General features: G+C 34.9%; 1 long non-coding RNA gene across 1 annotated transcript; it reads left to right on the forward strand.

Annotated features, from left to right (window-relative positions):
• The first annotated feature begins 728 nt into the window (after positions 1-728).
• Positions 729-10,258, forward strand: LOC113273674. The gene is made up of 4 exons (XR_003322543.1): positions 729-884; positions 2,550-2,619; positions 9,319-9,380; positions 10,051-10,258. It is a non-coding gene; the product is annotated as an uncharacterized LOC113273674 (long non-coding RNA).
• Positions 10,259-10,743: the final 485 nt, after the last annotated feature.

The following is a 10,743-nucleotide window of genomic DNA, read 5'->3' on the forward strand; positions in this document are numbered from 1 at the left end:
GAATGAAGTAAATAACGAGCTAGCTAACCTTCAATTGCAGATAAACCAGCTTATTGGTGGACAAGCAAAGATTATTGATAATCAAAACATCCTGATCAGGAACTAGAAGAAAGTCATCCTTGATTGCGTCAAAGCTAGGCACCTTGCCCGCATCGTTGACCGAAAAACTAATGTTCAAACTCATGAACATGGTATTTTTACGGTCAAGAAAATCAAGGATATCAGTGATACTTTTTATGATGGACCATTTCAAAGGTATGAAATCATCAAAGAAAATTGATTTTCTTCTCTTCTAGGAATCTTCTTAAAAGAATTTTTATTCTTGTTTTTGTTTAAGAAGGATAATGTAAGGACCCTCAAGCTCGTCAACACTATTTGACTGGTCTATTGATGATCAAGAGACATATTAGTCGCTAGTGACTCGATTAATTAGAGATGAACCTTAATTAAGAAAAGTTAATCTAACAACGATCTAGATATGAAACTAGTATCACTAGATAGGTCTCGAAAAGTTATGCGAAGTGGATTACTCCACCGTGTTATCCGGACACCGGACGAAGAAAATATCTACAGTTTACTATAAAAAGCAATATGGTGTTTTTGCTTTAGACCGACTTTGGCTACCCTTATCCAATGCGGTGGGTGTCGTAGTAATCCTTTCGGCCTTATCACCAAAATCATCTCGAAGAGGAAGTCATTTTTCTCCTTTTTTTTTATTTCTTCTTCTTTCTTCTTCTCTTCTCTGCCTCCTTCTATTCTTCAGCCGGGTGATAATTTGAGGAACAAATTAGTGATTTTGAGGTCGTGTGATAAAGAGATGAATCGCGTTGAGTCTGTTGGTGGTGGAGTTAATTAGTATAGATGATTCAGATTCCACAGAAAAGGTAAATCAGTGATTAAATTTAGGGTTCCGTTTTTATTGAATTTGCTTTATGGTTTTGATTTGATTCGTTAGATTATTAGATGGGTTTATCTTCAATTTGAGGTACAGTTGTTGTAGGAGGTTTAATTTTGATATCACAGAGAATTAGGGTTTTATCAATTGGGTTTCTGAGGTTGAATTATTGATGAAGAAGACAACTCAGTAGTAGTGGTTTTGAAGAAGATTTCTGGAATCAGAAAAGAGTAAAGAATCCAGAGATGTGTTGCTGTTGTGATTCATGTTGTTGTTTAAGAACATGATGGAACTGTTGATGAAATTAGGGTTCTCGATCTTAGTTGAAGAAGATGAATTGGATGAGGTAGTGGTAGTGGTTAATTCAATTGATGATAGAAATTGGGTATAAGAGAATTTGAGTTTCAGCTGATTATGGTGTTTGGATATTTGTGTTGGTGGCTGAAGTATTTTGGTTTAAGTGTTTGCAGTTCATGGAAGTCGTGGTGCTGCTGAATTATGAATGACAGTGTAGGTGGTGGTAGAATCAAATTCTAAGCTTAGTGGTTATGTAGTTAGAACTGTGGGTATTGCAGGCTGCTGATGTAGCTAATAGTGCTAGTGGAGAACATAATAGCACAATTTGGAATTGAGTTGCATTTGCAAGTACTAAATGGATTGTTAAGGATATTGCTCTAGGATGGTGGCTTGAGGAAGTTGATACAGTTTGGGCTGAACTCCAACTGGTGGTGTTGAAATGAGATTGAGATGAGTATGGAATGAAGCTGTGGTGTAGTTTAGATTAAAATTGAAGTTCAGGGGGGTTACTGGTGAATGCAATGAAGAACTGGTAGTGTTGAATCTGAAGAATTAGTAACCCTTTAGAAAATAGATTGAAGTGTGACTGGTGGGGATTTAGAAACTATAGATGTTAGTGTTGATTGTTAGAACTGAATTGTTGTTGTTATTGTTTTGAATAAGAGTTGAACTGAAGTCTGTATTAGAGTTTTGGCCTATGATGTGAGTTGTTGTTGCACCATGATCGTGCAGCAGAGTGTTTGGCCTGTGCTATGGCTCTGGCTTGAACCCTTGGCCTTTCTGACTGAACTTATTCAGTCTGAATCGTTTGTTATTTCCTGACTCAGCTGTATGACTGAGTTGACTCGTTAACCAGACCTGACCCGACCTAACTTAACTGAGTGAACCTTAACCGATTTGACTCAGTTAACCATTTGACTAGGGCCTTGACTTGACTGTTGACGTTGACTGTTAGAGACCCATTGACTGTTAGTGACCGTTACGTTTACCCGTTAGTTAACCCAGTTGGGCCTGACCTTGTGTAATGAGCTTGGGCTTAAGGTTAGTTTTCCTATCTTGATGATTTGGACCCCTTATGGTCTGAATTAGCTTTTGGTTCCTTTTACAAAGTTGTATATGTTTCCAAGACTAATCAAATGGACTATAGAACTAACCTAATTAGATTAGCTTAATCTTAGATGTATTTAAGGTAGAGAATGAAAAGGTGAAAAATCAAAAATGGACTTAGAACCATGAGATAGTTCACTTAGCTTATAACTAGAGACTTGTATGAATACATGTTATGAGCCTTATGTGAGCCTTTTGGATAATCTTTTGGAGTGATTGTGTGATTAACAATTACCCCTTTTATTTTAAGAACGGTCGATTCAAAGGATGATCTAGTGGACTGCGGATCTTGAGGTAGACATGGCATGTCATCAAACCAGGTGGGAACTCTGTAACCTTCTTGTAATCATAGATATTTCTTTCTATCTGCGAGCATGATGTGTTTTAAATATTAGTATGTACAATGTTTGCAATGAATGTAAATATGCGTGTAATATGTGTTGTGTGAATTCCCCGCAAGGAGTGACCTTTCCCCACGGCTTCTTGCTATGTTCTATGTAGGCCGGGGAAAGCCGGTTGAATATTACGCACTTTACATTTTTAGTAGACCGGGGAAAGCCGGTTAAATATTACGCACTTTACTTTTATATCTTAGTAGACCGGGAAAGCCGGTTGAATATTACGCACTTTACATTTTTAGTAGACCGGGGAAAGCCGGTGAAATGTTACGCACTTTACTTTTATATCTTAGTAGACCGGGGAAAGCCGGTTAAATATTACGCATTTTACTTTTTATATCTATAGTAGGTCGGGGTAAGCCGGTCGAATATTACATAGTAGGTCGGGGTAAGCCGGTTGAATATTATATATACTATTCTATTTTGGGGAATTCACTTGTGTGCATATTATGTTTGTTTGTCAGAACTATCTGGTCTTGATGGTAAGAACTGCGATGCATTGATGTGTTTTCAAGTTGTCGTAGTAAAAAGGTTCGTTGAGACTTGTGAAAGCAAAAGAATTTAGACTTAAAAATTAAAATAACTTAACTCAAAATTTGATTTCAAGATATGAGAAAATAACCAAGACACTGATTCCACTATTACACATGAATGAATGATGGTAAATAACCCAAAACTCTAATTATCTTTAAGTCCCTTATTTTCTTAACTCACAAATAATCAGGCAAATTCTCAAAAATTAATTGTATCCCCTAAGCATAGATTATCTAATCAAAGCATAACCTATCTAATTGAATCACAACTAATGAAGAAAATTATGCAAACAATTAAAAACTCTGCAAAAGCAGTGATTGAGTGAATTATAATTAAATATTAGAGAAAATATAATAGTTACCAAATTATTCATGCGTAAATAGCTTCCTCATTATCTTGGTTGTGAGAGAGTTAGCACATCATCATGTTGGAAACACGCTCGAAATTCATTATTATTGCTCAAAAATGGTTTACAAATGATAAAAAGGGAGAAATATAATGAAAACCGGGTTTGTAACAGTTATATGTGTTACAAACCAGAACGACCCACAGTATGTGTCACTGATACTGTAGCAAATAAGTCTTCCTCTGATGTACGACCCTCGGCTGTGAGTCGTTATCACTGTAGAAAAACGACTGTCTTTGCTGGTCCGTTCTTCGTGTTCTTCGTGTAGCAGCGACAATAGAGGTTTCTGCAGCTTGATTTTTCGACTCTATGGTGCTCTATTCCTCTCCCAAACTCTCCATCCTCTCTCTGATGTCAGCTGCTCTCTTTAAACTCGACAGGCCCATGAAATCTTCGAGAATATCTTCAATTAACTCATTATTCTTCACGACAGTAACATGAGAATAATTTTCCTGTTTAGGTTCTTTACGCGTCTGTTGGCCATAGAACTCTCCTTATTTAAATTTTACACGCTCTAAACACGTTTCCAATTCAAGGGAAACACCTAAAAACTCGTTCCATCCTCAGTTGAACTCGGGAAAGAAGAAGGAAAACCTGAGACTCTCTGTTTCTTCAAAATCAACGTTCTAACCAAACACAATCGATTCCAACACACGTACCATCCCTGTTAAGTCGTAACAGGATAATCACACCCCAATCCAATGAAAAAATCCGACCAAAGCCTTCCCAAATCACTTCCATCAATTCCGATAATAACACCCAATACTTTCCCTGTATCACTCAAATCAGTGATTCCAGCCAATTCTGTTTGAAACGAACTCCATTAGCATCCCTGTTAAGCCCATTGGAACAACCCAAATCAATTTCAGGGTTTAAGTCTCATTAAAACCGATCCAAAAAGCAAACCCTAATTCTGCCAGAAGAGGACCAGTTTTCCCGCCAAAGCACAGTATTTGAATTCTTGAAGATGACCTCCCCTTATCCTCTGATGGTGTGCCATTAGTACTGCCCTGGAAATGGGATGCCCCTTAGTAATTGAGGTACCCCTTAGTAATTCTTCCGGGGTCCAAATAGCACTTTTTGAGCAACTTTTCTACACAAGTGTATTTCTCCAAAAACACCTACACAAACATAAAAACACCATAATAAGTACAAAATCAAGCACTAACACTGAGGACAATTCGGACACAAGAATGTGTCTATCATGCATGTTAGTTATTACTTGAATGTTATTTGTTTCCATTGAGCACCCCTTTGGGATGATGTGCTCACTCGTTCCCACTCCAGTTTCAGAAATCAGAAGAAATGGTGCACATGTAGATATTCGTTTCTGTAGCGTAAACTCTTAGTGAACTGAAGATGTTGATTTATCCTTTATATATGTATTCTTTCTTTCTACGTAAAGCAACACATTATTATACTCATATCACTCGAGAGACTTTCATTTATATAATATCAGAGAATTTGGGTTTGTAGTAGCACTTTTTTGTAATTATGATTCTTTAAATCGGTAATCTAGTTTTGGATGCCTCAATTAGGTTGTAATCCTATTAGCTAAGCAGGTTTAAGAGTTGGGGCGTCACAAGTTGGTATCAAAGCTCACTAATAGCAGTGCCAGATAGATTATTAAATTAGCTTAGAACTGGGTTGGGTTTGTGAGATAAATCTTAATTCGCTAAAATCGATCTTAAAAGATGAATTGAATTATTTGATTGTTTTGTATATCATGCTAGTTTGTTTGTTTATTATGTTGTGTATGTTTGTTACTATATAAAATATGAAGTAAAAATAAGCTGAAACCAGTCTCCATTGAATGACACTTAGCAAATTCCCAGATATTAAAATAAAAATGAAGTTAAAAATTTCAGAGTAGTTAAGATGATACTTTGAACATTAATCTTAATAATAATAATAATAATAATAAATGATAATAACACCACTAATGATCACAATAGAAGTAATATTAACACTTATTTAAAAGATAGTATTGTATTGAACCTTATCTAATTAAAATCTCATTAGTAAATATTTGATGATTAAAATAATAATTAGGATCAAGTAGCTACGCATAATTATTAGTAATTATCTATAATCATATTTTTTTAAATTAATTAAAAATAGAAACATTCTTAAACATTGAAACCAGATAGATAATATAAGACTTATTAGGTTAAGACTTAAGAACATGCGGAAATATTACATAAAATAAAAAGACTAAATTTCTTAATAATCTTATACCCAAACTATTTATAGATCAATAACTGATTTAGCAGATTAATAAAACTAAACAAATACACATGAAGAATAAAAATAGTATTTGGAGGATTAGTACAAATAAACTTGAAAGAAAACAAACTTGAATATTAATAGGATACTTTACTAATAGGACACTTTACTAATAGGATACTTTACATTTGTAGACTAATCTAAAGACTATCAGGATACACTAAAATTTTATGTAGACTCAAATTGAAATAACATTAGGTCATCGACGCTAATATTTGACAAGATACATACATAGTATACAGACCCGATATGATTAAGTAAAATCATTTATAGTAATCTTTACTTGAATGTAAAATCATACTTAGAAATTAAGACTTGGTGTACCAACGGGACTATAAACAAACCTATAAAGATAATAATAAAGATATGAAGAATAGTAACATTGTTGATAATAGTATCTTAATAATTATGTTAATAGCAAATTTAAAGAAGATAATATTTGGATAATTTATATATTGTATAACACCAAAGCTAAAATATTAGATATTAATTATAGGTTTTCGTAAAACCAAATTTGGATTAGTTATATGGATAAACTACATCAAACTAATAAATTATTAATATTCCGATTAATAATTTTAGCTTAGAGAACTTAGACATACATATTTGTTAGAATGCAAATTATTTTAGTTGAACTTAGAGCTACAAATTATAGATTTTAGTTGTAGAAAACCATATAGGTCTGTGTTTCATTTCTTTTTGCTTTGAACTCATTTAAAATGAGTTACTTTTTTCGCGCGTTTGTAAGTATGAGCAGTACTTACTTCTAGTCGAGGGATAGTGTTCTCCTTAAGGTGGGGAGTTTTGAAGATTACAAGGATGGTTCGATTTTTGAGGACGAAAATGTATAAGGTGGGGAGAATGTAAGGACCCTCAAGCTCGTCAACGTTATTTGACTAGTCTATTGATGATCAAGAGACGTAGTAATCGCTAGTGACTCGATTAATTAGAGATGAACCTTAATTAAGAAAAGTTAATCTAACAACGATCTAGATATGAAACTAGTATCATTAGATAGGTCTCGAAAAGTCATGCGAAGTGGATTACTCCATCATGTTATCCGGACACCGGACGAAGAAAATATTTACAGTTTACTAAAAAGAGCAATATGGTGTTTTTGCTTTAGATCGACTTTGGCTGCCCTTATACAATGCGTTGGGTGTCGTAGTAATCTTTTCGGCCTTATCACCAAAATCATCTCGAAGAGGAAGTCATTTTTCTTCTTTTGTTTCCATTTCTTCTTCTTTCTTCTTCTCTTCTGTGCCTCCTTCTGTTCTTCAGTCGGGTGATAATTTGAGGAACAAATTAGTGATTTTGAGGTCGTGTGATGAAGAGATGAATCGCGTTGAGTCTGTTGGTGGTGGAGTTAATTAGGATAGATGATAAAAATTCCACAGAAAAGGTAAATCAGTGATTAAATTTAGGGTTCCGCTTTTATTGAATTTGCTTTATGGTTTTGATTTGATTCGATAGATTATTAGATGGGTTTATCTTCAATTTGAGGTATAGTTGTTGTATGAGGTTTAATTTTGATATCACAGAGAATTAGGGTTTTATCAATTGGGTTTCTGAGGTTGAATTATTGATGAAGAATACAACTCAATAGTAGTGGTTTCGAAGAAGATTTCTGGAATCAGAAAAGAGTAAAGAATCCAGAGATGTGTTGATGTTGTGATTCATGTTGGTTGTTAAGAACATGATGGAACTTTTGATGAAATTAGGGTTCTCGATCTTAGTTTAAGAAGATGAATTGGTTGTGGTAGTGGTTAATTCAGTTGATGATAAAAATTGGGTATAAGAGAATTTGAAATTCTTATTTGAGTTTCAGCTGATTATGGTGTTTGGATATTTGTGTTGGTGGCTGAAGTATTTGGGTTTAAGTGTTTGCAGTTCATGGAAGTCGTGGTGCTGCAGAATTAGGAATGAAAGTGTAGGTGGTAGTAGAATCAAATTTTAAGCCTAGTGATTATGTAGTTAGAACTGTGGGTATTGCAGGCTGCTGATGTAGCTAATAGTGCTAGTGGAGAACATAATAGTACAATTTGGAATTGAGTTGCATTTGCAGGTACTAAATACTCCCTCCGTTCCTTTTTAATAGGCTGGTTTTGTTTTTGGAGAAAATTAAGGAAATTAAGAGAACTAATCATTGAAAGTGGTCCGCATGACACTTGTCAATAAAATAAGTGAAGTGAAATGGTCCCCATGACACTTGTCAGCAAAAGAAGTATAGTGAAATGGTCCACATGACACTTGTCATCAAAAGAAGTTAAGAGAAAAGTGGTCCCAGAAAACTAAAGTAACATTTGACTTTCCTAATTAGGAAACCAGCCTATTTTTTTGAAACATTTATTTTAGGAAACCAGCCTATTAAAAAGGAACGGAGGGAGTAGATTGTTAAGGATATTGCTCTAGGATGGTAGCTTGAGGAAGTTGATACAGTTTGGGCTGAACTCCAACTGGTGGTGTTGAAATGAGATTGAGATGAGTATGGAATGAAGCTGTGGTGTAGTTTAGATTAAAATTGAAGTTCAGGGGGGTTACTGGTGAATGCAATGAAGAACTGGTAGTGTTGAATCTGAAGAATTAGTAACCCTTTAGAAAATAGATTGAAGTGTGACTGGTGGGGATTTAGAAACTATAGATGTTAGTGTTGATTGTTAGAACTGAATTGTTGTTGTTATTGTTTTGAATAAGAGTTGAACTGAAGTCTGTATTAGAGTTTTGGCCTATGATGTGAGTTGTTGTTGCACCATGATCGTGCAGCAGAGTGTTTGGCCTGTGCTATGGCTCTGGCTTGAACCCTTGGCCTTTCTGACTGAAGTTATTCAGTCTGAATCGTTTGTTATTTCCTGACTCAGCTGTATGACTGAGTTGACTCGTTAACCAGACCTGACCCGACCTAACTTAACTGAGTGAACCTTAACCGATTTGACTCAGTTAACCATTTGACTAGGGCCTTGACTTGACTGTTGACTTTGACTGTTAGAGACCCGTTGACTGTTAGTGACCGTTATGTTTGGCAGTTAGTTAACCAGTTGGGCCTGAGCTTGTGTAATGAGCTTGGGCTTAGGGTTAGTTTTTCTATCTTGATGATTTGGACCTCTTATGGTCTGAATTAGCCTTTGGTTCCTTTTACAAATTTGTATATCTTTCCAAGACTAATCAAATGCACTATAGAACTAACCTAATTAGATTAGCTTAATCTTAGATGTATTTAAGGTAGAGAATGAAAAGGTGAAAACCCATAAATGGACTTAGAACCATGAGATAGTTCACTTAGCTTATAACTAGAGACTTGTATGAATACATGTTATGAGCCTTATGTGAGCCTTTTGGCTAATCTTTTGGAGTGTTTGTGTGATTAACAATTACCTCTTTTATTTTAACAACGATAGATTCAAAGGATGATCTAGTGGACTGCGGATCTTGAGGTAGACATGGCATGTCATCAAACCTGGTGGGAACTCTGTAACCTTCTTGTAATCATTGAGATTTCTTTCTATCTGCGAGCATGATGTGTTTTAAATATTAGTATGTACAATGTTTGCAATGAATGTAAATATGTGTGTAATATGTGTTGTGCGAATTCCCCGCAAGGAGTGACCGTGTTTCCCCACGGCTTTTTTTCTTGCTATGTTCTATGTAGGCCGGGGAAAGACGGTTGAATATTAAGAACTTTACATTTTTAGTAGACCGGGGAAAGCCGGTTAAATATTACGCACTTTACTTTTATATCTTAGTAGACCGGGGAAATCCGGTTGAATATTACGCACTTTACATTTTTAGTAGACCGGGGAAAGCCGGTTAAATATTACGCACTTTACTTTTATATCTTAGTAGACCGGGGAAAGCCGGTTAAATATTACGCACTTTACTTTTTATATCTATAGTAGGTCGGGGTAAGCCGTTCGAATATTACATAGTAGGTCGGGGTAAGCCGGTTGAATATTATATATACTATTCTATTTTGGGGAATTCACTCGTGTGCATAATATGTTTGTTTGTCTGAACTATCTGGTCTTGATGGTAAGAACTGCGATGCATGTTAGTGGTTTCTTGAATGTTATTTGTTTCCATTGGGCACCCCTTTGGGATGATGTGCTCACTCGTTCCCGCTTCTGTTTCAGAAATCAAAAGAAATGGTGCACGTGAAGATATTCGTTTCTGTAGCGTAAACTCTTAGTGAGCTGAAGATGTTGATTTATCTTTTATATATGTATATTTCTTTCTCTGTAAAGCAACACATTACTATACTCATATCACTCAAGAGACTTTAGTTTATATAATATCAGAGAGTTTGGGTTTGTAGTAGCACTTTTTTGTAATTATGATTCTTTAAATCGGTAATCTAGTTTTGGATGCCTCAATTAGGTTGTAATCCTATTAGCTAAGAAGGTTTAAGAGTTGGGGCGTCACAGATAACTAGGGTTTGGAATAGCCATTATTGTGAATACACATAGTTATGTCCAACGTTTTCATCTTGCAATTCTTTTAGATTTATTTATTTAAATTCTAAAGTGATTTGGAAGATGATGTTTGCAAAATTAATCTTTATGGTTTTATATATTGCAATATGTTATGGGATATGTGTGTTTGCATCCGTGAACTATTATTGTCCCGTACGATGTCAAAAGTTATCTCTTTCATATGTCGATATGCATGTATTGATACAAGATCGATGAACTTTTGATAAACAAAAGTTAAGCCTATTATGTCAATTCTTTGATGGAAGATAGGTTAAATTCTTTTGTTTACAAAGATTATGTCTATTATATGTCATTATGCAAATAGTGATGAAGATAGAATGAATCTTTGTATAT

This window comes from Papaver somniferum, chromosome 4 (assembly GCF_003573695.1).
Source record: "Papaver somniferum cultivar HN1 chromosome 4, ASM357369v1, whole genome shotgun sequence".
NCBI classification, from domain to species: Eukaryota; Viridiplantae; Streptophyta; class Magnoliopsida; order Ranunculales; family Papaveraceae; genus Papaver; species Papaver somniferum.